This window comes from Crocodylus porosus, unplaced genomic scaffold, assembly GCF_001723895.1.
Source record: "Crocodylus porosus isolate Cpor-Errol unplaced genomic scaffold, CroPor_comp1, whole genome shotgun sequence".
In the NCBI taxonomy this organism is placed as follows: Eukaryota; Metazoa; Chordata; order Crocodylia; family Crocodylidae; genus Crocodylus; species Crocodylus porosus.
In genome coordinates, this window is record NW_017728918.1 from 84,322,720 (window position 1) to 84,339,552 (window position 16,833).

The following is a 16,833-nucleotide window of genomic DNA, read 5'->3' on the forward strand; positions in this document are numbered from 1 at the left end:
GTGCAGTCATCCAAGTCACAGCCCCTTAACTTGTTCACCAGTATGGGGTGGGATACCATGTCAAAGGCCTTCCTGAAGTCCTGGGACCGTTGCAGCAGGGGCTGGGGTGAGTGGGGACAAGCAGAGGCCCAGGGAACAAGGGGCATGGCTCAGCTTGTCCCCACCCACCCCAGCCCCTGCTGCAGCAGCCCTGGGAACAGCTGATGCCAGCTGCCTGCAGCTGCTGGGCTGCACCATGCCCAAAACCCCCGTGGCCCCACTTGTCCCCATATACCCCAGCCCCTGGTGCAGCCAACACCACCTGCCTGCACCACAGCACTGTGCAGCCCAGCAGCTGAGGTGAGTGCGGACAAGCATAGCCCCGGAGGGTTCGGGGCAGGGCACGGCACAGCCCAGCAGCTGCAGGCAGCTGGCATCAGGCATTCCCAAGGCTGCTACAGTATGGGCTGGGGTAAGTGAAGACAAGCTGCGCCACGCCCCATGTCCCCCACGCCTCTGCTCGTTTCCACTTGCCCCAGCCCCTGCTGCAGTGGCCCCGGAAACAGCTGATGCCAGCTGTGGAGGGAACTGTCAGTGGGTGTGCGGCAGGGTGGCACAGCTCTTGATGCTCTGCAAACCCCAGGAGGGCTGCAGACTGGGGGCTGTGCTGGGTGAGAACAGGCTTCCACCCGCCCCGAGCATCAGGAAAAGCCCAGTGCTGCCACCAGCCCCAACCTGCAGTGGCAGCCTACCTGCTCTTGTCCTGTGTACAGATCCGGGGGTACACTCCGCCCAGAAAGAGCCCAGCACAGCCCCCCAATCCTCCCAGGGTGTGTGACAGCAAGAGCCACCACCTCACTGACAGTGCCCCACACTTTGCTTCCCGCTGCAGTCCCAGGAGTGGCCAACGCCACCTACCTGCAACCCTTGGGCTGCACTGTGCCCCTCCCCCCAACCCTTCCATTGCCCCAGCCTCACTCCTTCCCTACCTCATCACTGTGGGAACATATCCCTATTTGTTACCTTATAAACTGGGTTCCCTTTATGCAAATCCAATTTATGCACAGTTTTCTAGGAATGCATGTACTGCATAAAGTGAGGGAAACCTGTATGTCTGTTTTAAGTACCTAAAAGAATAGTTCCCAGTTATAAACTGCAGCTAAAATGCTCTTTTTGAAAAGGAGGGAGGAAGGAAAACCTCTCTAGATATTATTTATCCTGCAATCTGGTGACAGTAGGCCTTCTGTTTACCTAAAGGAATGTGTACAAAGATAGAGAGTTAGGTCATATGTAGACACAAACAGGGACTGTTCCAGGAGGATGCAGTAGTGCAGCTGCACTCCCCCTCTGCTGCCATCAATGCCTCCAGCTGATCTGGGCACAAGGGGAGGCCAGAGCCATTCCTGCCCCACTCCATCCCCAGGCTGAAGGAAGCAACTATGCAGGGTACCAGGCATGATAGAGGGCAGCAGCACTAGTAAGCAGGTTACCCCTTCCTACAACTGGTCCCTGCTGCTCCCCCAGTGTGATCCCCACTGACCAGAAGCAGGCACTGGAAGCAGAAACCTGGCCCCTGCTGCTGCTGCTGCTGCTGCTATCTCAGGCTTGGAGGGAGCCCCTGAACTGGTCTGCCCAACTCCGGCCATGGGCAGCAGCTGCAAGAGATGCCAGGTGCAACCAGGGACAGTGGCAGTGGTGTACATGTCCTTCCTTCCAGCACTTGCTCCAGGATGGCAGGGGACACTTGAAGGAGGGGAGCCAGAGAGGAGAGGGCAAGGAGCATGTTCTGGATGGAGGAACCTGCATACCACCACTGCTGTCCCCGGCCAAATATGGCACCCTGCATAGTCACTCCTCACTGTCCCAGAGTAGAAAAAGCAAAAGCACCTCTGGGGCCCTTCCCATACATGGGTCAGGTAGGGATAGCAGCAGCGGTGGCAGCAGGCAGAGGCCCCCACTTCATCAGCCTGCTCCCTGATTGTCTTGCCCCCTAGCATGCACTGTTGTTTCCGAGGCTCCAGCCATACCTCACCTGCATATTTCCCCGCCCCCTCAAGGTTTGAGGGGCAGTGTGCTGCACCCCTTTTAGGAAATCTTTTATCTTCCCACAGACACAAAGTATGGGATTTTATGTTCAAAGGAAAATGCCTTTACAATGTAGTTGTAAGCCAGCTACATAGAGGCTGACTGTCACATCTACCATTTATACTACAACCAAACCTATACTAGCATTCCCATCAGTTAAACTGAAAGCCAACTTGTATTAAAGCCTTGTTCTCATTATGAAAAGAAGGGCCTCCAAAAGGTGACTGACAAACTTCTGTAAAGCCTTCAGGAACTCAGCAACAACTGCAAGACACGTTCCACTTTGAAAAATCTGGGCAACTTATGTGCCTAAATATGGACTTAGGAATCTAAATTTAGGGTTGACTTTCTTTTAACTCAGTCTTTGATCCTTTTGAAGTCTTCCTATGATTAAAGTTGATGTTGACTTATTACCTTCAAACAAATATAGTAGCACTAGTGACACACTGGAAAATAGATAGTGGAAGGCTGAAGCACTTTGTGACAAGCAGCCTTTTAAGAGCTTTCAGAAATAGATCTATCCTATCTACAAAATGACAAGAGTACAGATTGTACCACTAGCTCTCACACAGAACTGCCCAGAATTTCAACTAGCAACTCTGCTTCAGAACTGTAGAACTGGAGTCTGATCTTGAGTAGTTATCTGTATATGATGCCAGGAAAAAAATATTAGAAGTAACAACTTTGCAACTCAGTTTTGATCCTTTGGCCCCAACTGTTAAAGCAGTCAAATACTACAGCAACAGGGAAGAAAAATCCTGAGGCACATACACAGTTATCAGTTTATGACCTTCAAGTTCATAGCATGTGGAAAGCAGAGGAGTAACAAGCACTTCCTACTTTCAGTTAAGCTTACAGTATCCAAAATATTATTACACCAATGCACTTTATTTGTTAACATAATACATCCCATTTCAAATAAAAGCCCCAGACACTTTTTTCAAAACTCTCTCTCACCCACCTGAAAAAATCAACTTTATGCCCAGAAAGCTTATTCACAGCTCGCCCAACTATACAGTTGGTCCAATAAATGCCATCATAAAACTCCTTGCCTCTCAAACTGATTATTTTAATGTTATAAATTCCACTGACAGAACTGGATTTTTGCATTTAGCCTATATTTGAGTAATATTAGACTAAAAGTTATAGTTAAGTTTTGTTTATTCATTTTTTGTAATAAAAACCTAAAACATTGATTAATCTTTAATATTCCAATAAAAGTGCTTTTTAAACAACTAACTGTCACTCAGACACAAAAGTTTCTAGCACTGATTATAAACAAACTAAATTTGCAAATTCTTAAGCCCATTTTATTGCCTGAATGGAGAGAAAAGCAGGTATCAAACAAACAGTGAAGCAAAACTGGATTTTTATGGATTAGAATGATAATGTAAAACTTAATTCATTCATTATAGTAGCTTCTAAAGAAAAAATGTATTCAACTGTTTTCTTTGTAACCTGGACAGAAAAATACAGCCACTATATTAGTACTAATCTTATTAGACCCACAAAAGCTAATATATTTTGAACTGAAGGAAATAATCTAAATCTAGGCTTTGTTTATGAACATGGATCCACCAGTTAATTTTGCATATACAATAAGAGCTAGATTTCTGCTCTTGCAAAGGTGTCTATGATCCAAGGAAATCATTGGAAACTACAAGCCTAAGCACTTTTGAATACCAAAAATGCATCTCCTGTTGGCACCCCGCATAGTCTTAAAAAAACTGGCCATAAGGCACATCTACATTACAGCCACTACTGAACACTAGCTAGGTTTAACATAGTTATTGCAAGTACTAGTAGCAGTCTAGCTGTGCCAGCACAGACTTACAGCACAGACTTCAGTGCAGCTTCCCATCCAAATATTTATCTGGCTTGTAAAGCAAATATTATGCTTTCAAGGGGTTCTGAATTGTTGCAGCTGCACTATTAGCAGCACACAAGTTATGTAGTTTAAAGATAGCTTGAGTGCATCTACAATATCCTTGGAGCAATTGCAGTCTGTTCTCTTAGGTGGATCCTTGTGAATCTAACTTCAGGATTTGACCCAAGAATATGTTATAGCTCTAGGGAGCTTAACCAGGGTCCATGGCATCCTAGAGTGCCTTCAGATCCTTTCAAAGATGCCATGGGGTCCCATGCAATGTTAGCACTGTAAGTTGCAAAAATGTGATTCACAAGAAAAACCCAGAGATTTCAAATAGGAATCCATACTATCAAAAATCCTGTCCTGTTGTGGTCTTTGAATTTTCTGTAGCAGCAGGATTGCTCTATCATTTTTTGATTACAGAAAAATAAAGGAAAAGAGTTGGCATTTTGCAAAGGGTACCCTGAGTCTAAAAAGGTTGAGAACTACTACACTTCAGCTCTTCATGTCTTGGCTTTTTTTAGCTTAATACAGACTTCTAGTCCTATTTCTTCTCCTAATACTGTAACAGGAGTGAAGGGAGAAATAAGTACACAAAGAAAAATGTATTTAGACATGGTATTCAATTCAAAACTCCTTTGGACTAAATTTATCTTTCTTCTGTATACTCTTGATACAGAAAATGCTACTATCTTAAATGAACTGTTCTAATCGTCCTAATGTTATGATACTTTCAGAAACTATATTAATTGTAGATATCATTTTATATTATGGTTATATCATCCAGATACATGAAGAAAAATACATGCATTATTTCTAATCTTTAACTCTTGACTCTCAAATACCAGATGCTTACTTTTAAAACTAAAAGATGCAAAAATTAAATAAAATGTTTAAAACCAAATTGGAAGGAGCAAATGCACAAAATACTGAAAAATTACATAAATACAATAACCAGTGAGACAATAATGAAACTTTGCTTCTAAAGGATGCTGCCCAATAGCTGGGCTGACTGGCACACTTTCCAAAATAATAATAATTTTAAAAAAAACCTAATTCAAGAAAAGACATTTTTATGTGTATAGGGTTTTATGTATTTTCTGTTTGTTTTTTTTCGGTTTTTCAAAACTTTTTTCTTTCTGTTAGGAAGTGAAGTGTGTTTTGCAAGCGTCCCAAAGCTACAGATCCACTGTGGCAACAACTCTCATATTTTCTGACCCATAAAGCTACTGTAGGATCCCTACCAAATGAGTAAGCAATACGACAGTCCTAAATATTCTTTTTAGGAGCCTTATAAAAGTAGAATATTTACTGTGCCAATTTTAAGGAGCGTATTTCTACAAGTGCCAATTTCCCCTCAACCAGAGGAGTGCTGGTAAAAATCTGGAGCTGTGGTCATACTGCATTTGAACTAATCCTACAGCAAACACATTTGGGGGAAAAGAGAGCCTGCACTATGGAGAATGTATACTATTACATACTAAGGAAAAAATCTTGCGGACCTCTGTGTAGTTCACACCTGCTACAGAGCAGGGGATCTATTGCTACACATAGCATCGCTCATCTCCCCTGGCTTTCAAATGCTATTTGTTTGAGACAGAAGTTCCTAGCATGATGTCTTTCATGGGACCGGATTGACTATGCAGCTGGGCTAAAGAAAGACACAGGAAGTTTAGGTTAGATATCAGGAAAAACTCTCACTAGGATAAAAATCCAGTTCTGTCAATGGCTTTTTACAACTTCATAGGAATCAGTTTCAGAGGCAAGGATTTTTATGAGATCATTTATTGGACCAGCTGTATAGCTGGGAGAGCTGCAGATAAGGTTTCTGGGCATAAAGTCAGATGTGAGAGAGAGAGAGTGAGTTTTGACGAGATTTTAAAAAGCCTGTCTGGGGCTTTTGCTTATGTGTTAATACAAATACATCCCATTTCAAAGTGCACCAATTAAATAATTAATTCATAATAATAATAATAATAATAATATGAATTTCCATTTCCACTTGGGAGAAATGTTACCATCTTTGTTTGCACTCTCCTCTGCCCGAGGAAGGGCACGTGCGCCCAAAAGCTTGCAAATAAAAACTCTTAATTTTTTTTTTTTTTTTTGCAACTATCTAGTTGGCCTAATAAAAGATACGGCCGCCGCCGGAGTCCTAATTATTTGGTGGAATAACAGGAGAGGAGTAAAGCACTGGACCAAGTTACCCGGAGACCCCTCGGCTTTGCCCGGCCCCCGGGAGCAGAAGCAAAGGCTGTCGCCGCCCGATCCGGCCGCAGCGGCAGGGAGGTGCAGCCCGAGACCGCCCGCCCGGGTACCCCCTTACCTGAGCCGCCGCCGCCAAACTTTCCCCGCTCGTCTCGCCACAGCCGCGAGGAGGCTTCGTCCCGCCCCGCCCCGCGCCCGCCCGGACTAAAATAGCCATGAAGCCGCCCGGGAGCTGCGGGCGGCGCCAGCTCCGGCCGCCTGCGCGCAGGCGCCTCCCGCCGAGACACCGAGCCCGGCGCAGCCTCGTCCCGTCCCCGACACGCGGGGGGTAGCCTGCACCGAGGGGGAGATACGGCTTCAGCCACGGGCAGAGAAAAGGGAGCTGCAGTCGGGGCTCAATTACCCTTTGACTCTCGGGGGGTCTTTAAAACAAATTAAATGGGTTCATTGATTAACAAGCCCACCTGAGTGAAGGAGCAGCCCCATCCTCCTCCAGGCACAGGCGACATGAGGGGGGTTCACGCAGGCGCACATGGACCCCCCTAAGCGTGGCGGTGCACCCCCTGCAAAAGGGCGCCGCCCCGCCCTCCCCGTTGCCCCGGACACCGGCGGCAGCACCCGCGGGCGGTCCGCAGGCACCACTGGCCACGTCTGCGGGTGGCCACTGACCACTGGTCAGTGCCGTGGCTGCCTGCAGGAGCTCCCCGCTTGCTGCCACCACGCCATCGACAGCGCCACCACCACCTGCGGGAGCTTGCTGTGCCCCCCTGGCTGCCAGGGGAACACGGTGTTCATGCCCCCACGTTATGCTCTTCAAATCTAATGGGGGGTGGTTCTTGGCTTCTGTGGGGGGCTCCCCTTTCATTCCCAGAAGTTCAGGTGGCTGTAGTGTGGTACCTCAGGGAAACCTGACACATTTTTCCTCAGGAGGAAAAAAGAAACTAGGGGCATTTATATACATACTTTTTCATTCAGTGACACACCGGAGATCCGCCACTTCTGGGCACACTCGATCTGCTGCCTCTCTGCTGTGCTATGTCCAGTTGTATAAGTGGCAAAATGTGTGTCAGTGTGCAGAAAATGGTGGCCGCACGCTTTTGAACTAAAGCACCTGTGAGGTGTTTTAGTTCAAAAGCACGCTCACGCCAGTGTGGTGCTTTTCAACATTTTTATCAATGATTTGGATGTGGGGGTGAACAGCTCACTGGCCAAGTTTGCTTCCAAGATATGGGGGGAGTGCGGTCACGCCTGCAGCTAGGCTACAGATACAGGCGGACCTGGACAGACTGGAGGGGTGGGCAAACTGGAACCAGATGAGGTTCAACAGGGAGTGTCAAGTGCTCCATGCAAATAATCCCCAACATACCTACTGATTCTTCCACTTTACTCAGCACTGGTGAGACCCCAACTGGAGTACTGCATTCAGTTCTGGGTGCTGCATCCCAACAAGGATGTGGAAAAACTTGAGAGGGTCCAGAGAAGAGAGAGGGTCCATCTGATCAGAACTTGAGAGGGTCCATCTGATCAGAAACTTGCAAAGCAAGCCATACAAAGAGAGGCTGAGGGACTTGGGCCTCTTCAGCCTAAAGAAGAGAAGACTGAGAAGCACTTGGTAGCAGCTTACCGCTACACTAGGGGAGTACATCAAGGGTTTGGTGAACAACTGATCACCAGGGCACCCCTGGGGAAGACCAGGAGTAATGGATACAAACTCCTGGAAGACCGCTTCAGGCTCAGTTCTAGGAAAAACTCCATCACAGTCACGGTGTGGAAACTGTGGAATAAGCCCCCTCTGGAGGTGGTGCAATCACCTACCCTGGAAATCTTCAAGAGGAGACTGGACAGTCACCTCACTGGGATCACCTGTCTTTCCTGCCTAGGGGAAGGGGGGCTGGACCCGATGTTCTTGTGAGGTCTCGTCCAGCCCTTTACAATCTGACTCTATGAATCTATTGCTGATGCACACTTTGCCACTTACACAACTGTAAGCGTCACAGCACTGGGCACTCTTCAAAGAGCCCAGTGCTGTGGCACTTGTACATGTAAAAATGCCCTAGAAGCTTTGCTAACAGATTGTTTGGTTCAAGCTCACAGCAGCAGCACAGCTCACTTTCTTGGGCCGTGCATTTGTTTGCTACATGGTGTATGAAAAAAGAAAAAGTCACAAGGAAGGCAAAAAATACACCTACCATGTTGCTTTAGTCCTGCAGCCATTAGGATGGAAGGTCCCTCTTTTTCAGATTCTGAAACCAAAAATCAAGCCTTCCCGAGCCTCTGGAAAGAGTGTCTGAGGCTTTGCTGAAAGTTATTTCCACACCTAGTGACTTAAAACAGTTCAAAAGAGTCTGCAGGGCTGTGAAATAGGAGCTACAGTTACCAGAAGGATGTAAGAGACAGCAGAATTGCAGAAGACAGAATAGCTTGATTAGGAGAACATGAATATCATTAAAAAAAGAGAGAGGGTCATTAACACTTGCGGAATGAAGAGCTTAGAAGGGATCAGGTAGATTACAATGAGCCACCAAGTCAATTGACTACCTCAGCACTGCCTGCCTAGAAATGCTGCTGCTGCCGCCAGCCAGTTTGTTTTAAACTTTGGGTAGAGCAGGAATCAAAGGATACTACTGCACCCCTCTGGATTCACCCCTCGCCTTAGCCATCACGAGCAAGGGAACTGAGGGCTGAGGGCACTGGGAGGCACATGGGATGTATACTGACTACAGTTTCTCCAGGAACGGTGTGATTTGGGATTGCTGTATTTCCCAGCATACAACGTGCCTAAGAACATAATATGTACCCTGTTTTTGAAAGGCAGAATGTAGGGAAAAAAAGATTATTTCCAGAGTTATGGCTACACAGAGTGGAGGCAGAACCTAATCTTCTCCTGACTTACTGTCCTTTTCTTGTTCAGGCTAACAGGAACAGGCAACAAATTGCCCTAAGAAAGGTTAGCTTAATTAGCAGAACTTCAAAACCATTGAAAATGAGAGAGTGGTTAACACTGGTGGAGTGAAGAACAATGGGCCACTAAGTCAACTGTCTCTCTCAGCTGCCTGAATAGTATTAGTAATGGTGCTGCATTCTGGAGCAGGAATCAAAGAGGGATGCTTTTATCTTGGGCAAGAAACCACAGGCACAGTCCACAACACAGTTCAGGGTCAGGATCTGGGGATCAGATGCCAAATACCAAATCTGAGGGATAATCCACAAGACAATGTTCAAGAGCAGAGCCAAACTGAGGTTAGACAACAGATCCACAGGGAAATCCAAAGCCAAAGTTCAGAAATAAACCAAAACCAGTGGCAGCTGGAGTGTAGGGTCTGATGGGGGCAGTGCAGAGTCTGGCAGGGGTGGGGGTAGCAGAAGCATGAAATCCGGTGATGGCAAGCCAAGTTCACCACCAGTGGCCATGCCCTACAGGGCCAAAGGGTCCAAGTTCTGGTGCCATCTGGTAGTCTGATGGGCCAGATAGGGAGGCTTTGTGGATCAAATCTGGCCCACAGGCCATACAAGTGACACTTATGGACTAAAAAGTGGCAACAAAAGAGCAAAGAAGGGGCCAGAAGAGTTTTTGTTGAATACCAGAGGGGCCAGTTGCAAGGGAGTGGTTGAGGAACAGTGTGGGATGCCAAAAGGACTGACCATATGCATGTCACAGAAAGGTTCGCACTCAACCAATTCAAAATAATACTTGATTTTCCAGGTACACTTTTGAACCATTGCTAGTGGTTTTAAACTAGTTTAATAGGCTTGTATATCAGTCCACTTCAGGTTTAAGCCACAGTTAAGCCATTCCAAGTGCTGTGTGCCCATGTCCCGAGAGAGGCTCAGGGCATAGCTTCATGAGTTGGGCCCATAATGAGAGTTAAGGACAGTTGATTCTCTTGGTGGGAGTGGTAAAGAGGAAACCTTTGATGAATCTTGCCACAGGAGGTGTATGAGAAAACCAAATATAATTATGCAGAAAGTGTTAAGTGGATACTGCTGCCAGTGAACTCTGAGAGAACTAAATACCAATCTTCTTCTTAAATAAGAAGACATAATCCACATTTTTTGCAATTGGGATCATAACTGGGTTTACATGATTTTGAATTGATCACATGAAAATCTTTTCCAATTTACAGACTCTTTTTGTAGTGCAGCACGATGGGGCCCAATAGCAGCCATGATATCCCCTGGTGGCTGCCTTAGTCCTGCCCTGCTCTCAATCCAGCCTCTCATGGGCCTGCCACACCTTAATGGTATTACTGTAATAAAGAGGGGAGGCTGCCCTGAGAGCCTGGTGAACGCTGGGTGCTCCTTCTGGTTTTCTGCTATTCCTTGGGCTCAACTTCGCCTGCCTGACTTGGGCTTCAACCCCATCACACACAGTCTGTCAGCCAGGGCTCTGTCCCTGCCCCATGTAGTCTCTCCAGTGGCCTGGAGCACTGACCTAGTCGCACAATCCTGCTTCATGGCTCAGACCCCTCTGGCCCTAACTGCCTTAAGGGCTGGCTTTCCTACCCTACAGCTACGCCCATGCATCACGGACGTTGTTTGTCCACCTTTATTCTGGCTGTAAACCTCCAACCCTGGCCCACTGGTTCTGGCCTGGCTTTCTTGGCCTCAGCCCTCTCTCCGTCTCAGTTTTCTGGGCCCCATAGCCCTGTCTGTCTCAACCCCCTTGGGATCCCTGACCCAGGGTGCACTGTATGCCAGCTCCTGACCCTTCCTCTGGGCTCAGCCTTCCAACTCCCTGACTGCAGGGGTTGCTATCCCTAGCCTCTACATGGGTGCACCTTAGGCAAGCATGTGGCCTCCTGTCAAAACATAGTATAGGATGATATTTAAAGAATAAAATGAAGCAGTAGACAAAATAAAGCAGGTGAATTCCATTTGGTTTTGCCCTTTCTTCTTTGTGAAAGAAATAAATACACTAAGGGGTATAGGCCAGGCTCTGAACTGTTAGAGAAGCCAGATTGTTTTTTCTTCATTAACCCAGTATTTAACATTTCCCATTAATAGAGACATTAATTTTCCTCTTTTTAAAGATCATCTGCATAAAGCAAAACATAATTCAGTTTCATGGGTGCATAGAACTGATTCCCTGTTAGTACCTATTTTGGATCATTCAAGAATGAATTAAAAAGTAGTGGAGCAAACAAACATCCTTAATCATAACCATGTTACTTGGGAAATTATTGAACAAAACACAACCAATCCAAAAACACACTCTAGCTGCTGTATTTGTATAGAAAGTAATGATTAATTGTAATCTTTATCCATTGATATTAATTTCAGTTTCTTCCATAATTTCAATCAGTCTATGGAGTCAACAGCTTCCTTTAAATCTATGTTGGCTACATACTTTTTTAAAAACATATTTAGATGCCAATTACCGCAACAGTAAGCAACAGTCCACGGAAGAATAGTCTTGTCTGAAATGAGTCTGTTTTCATCCCAAAATATTGTTTTAAAAAATCTACATCTAAAGATGAACAAACACTCTAGAGCCAATAGGACGTATACTAGTGGAGCTAGTTTCTCAAGTTAATAGAACATATACCTACATAGCTAATAGTAGCTATAGTTTTACTTAGCACTGTATAGCTAAAAGAAACTAGCTTAGGCTAGCTAAGATGAAAACCTTGACCATTCTAGGAAAATATACTAGTTTAGTGACTTCACCTTAAAAAATTCTTTTGATTAAACTAGTGTGAATCCTTAACAGGATTAAGGTTATTTAAGTTGATTTAACCCCCATTTATATCAATTAAGCACAAGTTGGTGGAAACCTATCCATTAGTTGGACATAGCCATAAGGTAAAATCAAATACATTAAAGTTGTGCCCCAGATTATCCAAATCAGGTTTTAAATAAATAGGAACACTTTGCTAGTATACATAGGCCTAGGGTGACCTTTTCAAAATGCGAAAGCGGGACATCAAGCCTCTCTGCCCTGCTCAGCCCTCCTGCACCAGGTCTTGCCTGTCAAGCTACAGAAGCCCTGGGAGAAGATCAGTGGGGGGAGCCCGAGCCTCCAGTGAGCAGCCCACATCCTGCCCTGCACATAAGTCTAGGGAGCACATGCCCCATGACCCCCTCTCTGGGTATGTATGCAGCAGGGGGAGCCAGCCCCTCTGTGACCCCTAGATGGGCCATCAATGGCTCCATCCCACTCCTGGTCAGGCTGTGCATTTCTGCCCAGGTCCCACGAACAGCCCCAGATGAGCAGCACCCCCATCCCCAGCCAACAACCCTGCCCCACTCCCTCCCTCGCTGTGGGGGCCTCAATTTGCCCCCACATTGCCTATGTCCCCTTCACCCCTCCATAGACTTACCTGCAGGCAGCTGGAGGAGCTGCTCTCCACTGCTGCCTGGGTGTATTGTTGGCCACATGCACTTGGCACCCCTTATGTCCTGCTACTCCCAGCCCCAAGCAGCAAATGTAAAACCTGAATTCCAGCACATAATACTGGGACAGTAGTTGCTATGGTTTAACTGTGTCGAAGGAAATCCAAGACATATGCTGTCCTGGAGTCATTCAGCCCAGGATTGTTCCACCCAATTAGGGACAGGTGGTCACCCTACATAGACAGAAGAGTCTAGACGTTGTGTAGCAATATGGCCTGTCTGTCTGTCTTGCATTTGCTGCTAGCTATTAAAGTCTGCTTAGTTCTCTAGCTAATAGGTTCTCTAATTCTCTAGCTAATAGTCTTTACAGTTAATGGCCTGCAGCAGAAAACATAGCTTCATGAATAAAGCAAATGTCTTGATTGTATTCCTAACTTTACTGAACTGTTTTGTGACCTCTGGTAAAATCATCTAGCTTCTTTTGTACCTTGGTTTCCTCATGCATGCAAGGAAGAGAGTATATGCTTATTATTTATGTTACAGGATTACAGACAAGCTCTGCCACTAAAACTTCACTGTTCAGAGAGATAAGACAATGGGGAGAGGAATGGAAACAGAGACAAGGTGAGATGAAGTTATTTGCGGTAGGCTCAAAAGCCAGATTTCTCAACTCCCAGTCCACTGGGCTTACAAGTATGTACAGGGCTATTAAGTCTTCAGTCATGTGCATTGTCATTGTTGGCAGTCCCATGATACAAAGATGAGAGTCTTTCAGTAAATAGAGAAGTTTAGCAAGGTACACCTCTGGGCTGTGGTGCCTCTGGCTGTCTAAACCACCCATTTCACGCAGTTTCCCTAAACTACTGCCTAACCTCACCTACCATGCATTGGTGGGATGTTACTATGAAATAAAGGAGACTGTCTTCTAGGACTGGGGTGAGTCCTTAGGTACTTCTTGTCCTTTGGGTGCCTCTCTCCATCAGGCCAACAGCCTCTCGGCATACCCACCTAATTGTTCTCTGGGCCCACACCCCACTCACATAGGAAGTCTATGCCCAGTACTACCAGTCGTGGCCTGCTGGCCCTAATCATGAACTGTGCTGAATTGAGGCATGAATCGTGGCCCCTAGGCCCTCCACAAATACATCCATGCCTCAGAGGTGTTCATCTCTGTCACGGGACAGGGTCCTCAAAGATGGCTGCATTACCCCTAGGGCCCCTTGACCATGCCAGTTCGGCCCGATGGGCACCCTCTATTCTCTCCCGCCATGTCTTAATGCATTTGTAATATAGGGAGGCTGCCTTCATGTCCTATTGGACACAGTCCTGATGGATTTCCTCAAACCCGGTGGGTCCCGTTTCAAAATAGATGCCCTGAGACACCCCAGCCCCAAGCTATATGCGTGCCTCCAGCTGCCCCTTTACCATGCCCCAAGCCTCACAGATGGCATTGACGTTGTCCGGTCTAGGCCTTACTATGATTTGGCCCCCTTGTCCTCTCTGGGCTCTCTGCAGCCCTGTCTCTGCACCCGTCATGCTGTGCCCTCTCTGGTGCCAGGATACCCACATTGCAGTGGGCTCCCAATGAGGTTTCATCCTTCCCCAAATAGCCACACACAAATCACTGATCTTACAAACAGAAATCAACATCAAGTCTATAAACATAAAACTCAAGCCGCCCGGCTACAATGTAATTTGAGCCACACAGGGCATGCTTTGTCCCTCAACAGTACCAGAAGCTACACTTGCAGTCAGACTTCTCCCCTTTGCTTGATCTGGGAGAGCTTTCCCCTTTGGCTGCTGGCAGAGAACCACCCTCCTGGCCTCCGGTTTATATACAAGCCAGGCCCTGCCCCTTCTGACCACTGGCAGGTGTAGGCCCACTAGCTTGTTGTGGCTGCCTTGCTAACCAGCAGCTGGGGCTCCCAACTGACTGCAAGGGCTCTCTCCCGAGCAGTTCCAGCCCTTAAAAGGAGCAGGACACCCTAGTGCCCTGCAACAGTCTCCATTTCCTGAACCTTCCATCTTCGATACTTGTTTCTACCCACTTGGGCTCCAAGCCCTGTCAAAGCTTCAAGTCCATCAGACTTAGCCTCTTTTCTCTGGCTGTAGCCTTTGGCTTTAGCCCACTGGCTCCAGCCTTAGTTCCTTAGCCTCAGTCCACTTTGTACCCCTGCCCCATTCAGGGCTCAGGCACCCTGATGTGTGGCCTCCAAACTGTCCCTTACAGCCACTTTCAACCTACCAGTGGTTACTCAATGCATTCCCAACTGAAACTCTAACCCTTGTGGACCAATAAAGAGAAGACAACTTTGACATGTCTTTAATCAGGGTTGAAGAGCCAGGGCAGGTATATCAGCTGTCAGGGGTCAAGTTACCACCAGTCCAATTCTCACTCAACATGAAGCAGCTCTTACTTCCATATTACACTGCACTTGCACATAAGCAGTAAAATAATGAACTAGCATTTCAACTGTTCCCTGCTTGGGTGGCATCCCTTTTCTTAAGGGTCCCTGCTACTACAGTTTTGGAACAGTGTATGAAGTCTCTGCTCCCTTGCTGGCTGATTTCCAAATGCAAAGCATTTTCAAGATGACCACACACAAGCAAGTTGTGCTAATCCTCATGCCACTCTATAGTAATGGCTGTCCACAATGCTTCGACAAAGATTGTTGTGAACATGGGTTTTGTGAACACAGATGAGAGAGAAGACAGCTGGTTTTATTAGATGAATAACTTTACTCCACTGACAATTTTTTTTTTATTAAAAAGGAGAGAGAAAAAGGAATTAGATGAAAAATGCTTAAAATCTTCAGTAGGACTAAGAGGTACTGAAAAAGAACTTAAAGAAGGACAATTTGAAAAGATGATTTCAGTGATAACTGGAGGAGGAAGCAGAGGACAGTGGAAAGAGAAATTTGTATGTTGAGCTTACATTTAAATAAATTACAAGACAGGATTTGAGAATAAAAATATGAGCGCTGAGTAATATGGACAATGTTAGGTGAAAAGATAGGAGAAGATGTAAAAAGGTATTCTCCCAATATCTTCCTTGTGCTTCAGGAAACAGGGAGAGAGGAAAGCAGAAATTAAAGTGATAAAAGATAGAAACAGTGAGATAGAGAAAGAACAGGGAGACAGAGGAGATAATAAATAAAAATATACCTTCTGGGGACTGAATGTCAAGAGCAAGGATTTAACCAAATTTTGAGTAAGCACTGTTCTAGTCCATCAAACAGGATTGAGTCTATGGAGCTGAATGAACATTTTCTGTTCAGAACAACAGTTCTCAAAGTGTCATCTGAGCACAATTCTGGGCTATGGGGATATCCATAAATATTCTGTTTAGTTAATTTCTAGCCTTAAACTCACATACTCTGTGGTAACTGAAAAACATACTTTGCTTTCACTGGGTGCATCTACATGAGAGTTGTCTAATTAGCTCAACAGTAAAATGTCAGTGTCTACGTGCTGTTTAGGGCAGAGTAAACGAATTAACTGTGCTGTAGGATAGTATTGAAAGACAAGTGCTATCATATGGCACAGTTATTTACTTCGCTGCAATGCACATGTAAATGCTGACAGGGCTAGCTGTGGCATGAGGGAGGGTGGTTCTGTGCAGGGGCTGCCTGCTGGCTAGCTCCGCACTGGAGCATCCTTGTGCCCCAGCCAGCTCCTCTGCAGCACACTGAGCTGGTTCAGAGCACCCTCAGGCCAGCAAGCAGTACGCCACCCCAACTCAATATGCTACATATCAGGGCACACGTGCAAACCAAGGCTGCAACTGAACTCCAACTAGCTTTGAGCATCAAGGACAATAAAAAGTCCTTTTTCAGATATGTGGGGAGCCAGATGAAAAGCAAGGGCAACACTGGACCCCTGCTGAACCAGACAGTGCAACTGACAGCTGACGCCCAGGAAAAAGCCAACCTATTAAATGGGTACTTTGCATCAGTCTTTCATCAGTCCCATGAGATGCCCATGCCTGCTATGGGACAGGGAGGTCCGGGTGAAGGAGATCCCCTGCCCTCCATTAATGCTGACCTTTTCGTAGGAACATCTTGAGATGCTGGATACCTTCAAGTCAGCCGGCTCTGACAATCTACAACCCAGGGTACTCAAGAAGCTGGCGAGCATCATAGCCCAGCCCCTGGCACAGATCTTTGAAAAACTCCTGGTGCTCTGGTGAAGTGGCCAAAGACTGGAAGAAGGCCAATGAGGTGACTATCTTCAAGAAAGGGAGGAAAGTGGATCCGGCTAACTATAGGCCCATCAGCCTGACTTCTATCCTGGGGAAGATCTTAGAAAAGTTTATTAAGGAGGCCATCCTTAATGGACTGGCCGATGCCAACACCCTA

General features: G+C 46.3%; 1 protein-coding gene across 2 annotated transcripts in view; it reads right to left on the minus strand.

Moving 5' to 3' along the window:
- BVES (blood vessel epicardial substance) overlaps positions 1–16,833 on the minus strand; it is an 80,922-nt gene that overhangs the window by 48,718 nt on the left and 15,371 nt on the right. The window contains exon 1 of one of the 2 annotated variants that reach the window (XM_019537817.1): positions 6,261–6,370. The exons of the other annotated variant lie outside the window; for it this stretch is intronic. The gene's annotated coding sequence lies outside the window, so the exon portion shown is untranslated. Of the gene's footprint in view, positions 1–6,260; positions 6,371–16,833 lie in introns of those variants that run through there. 2 annotated transcript variants of the gene reach the window in all.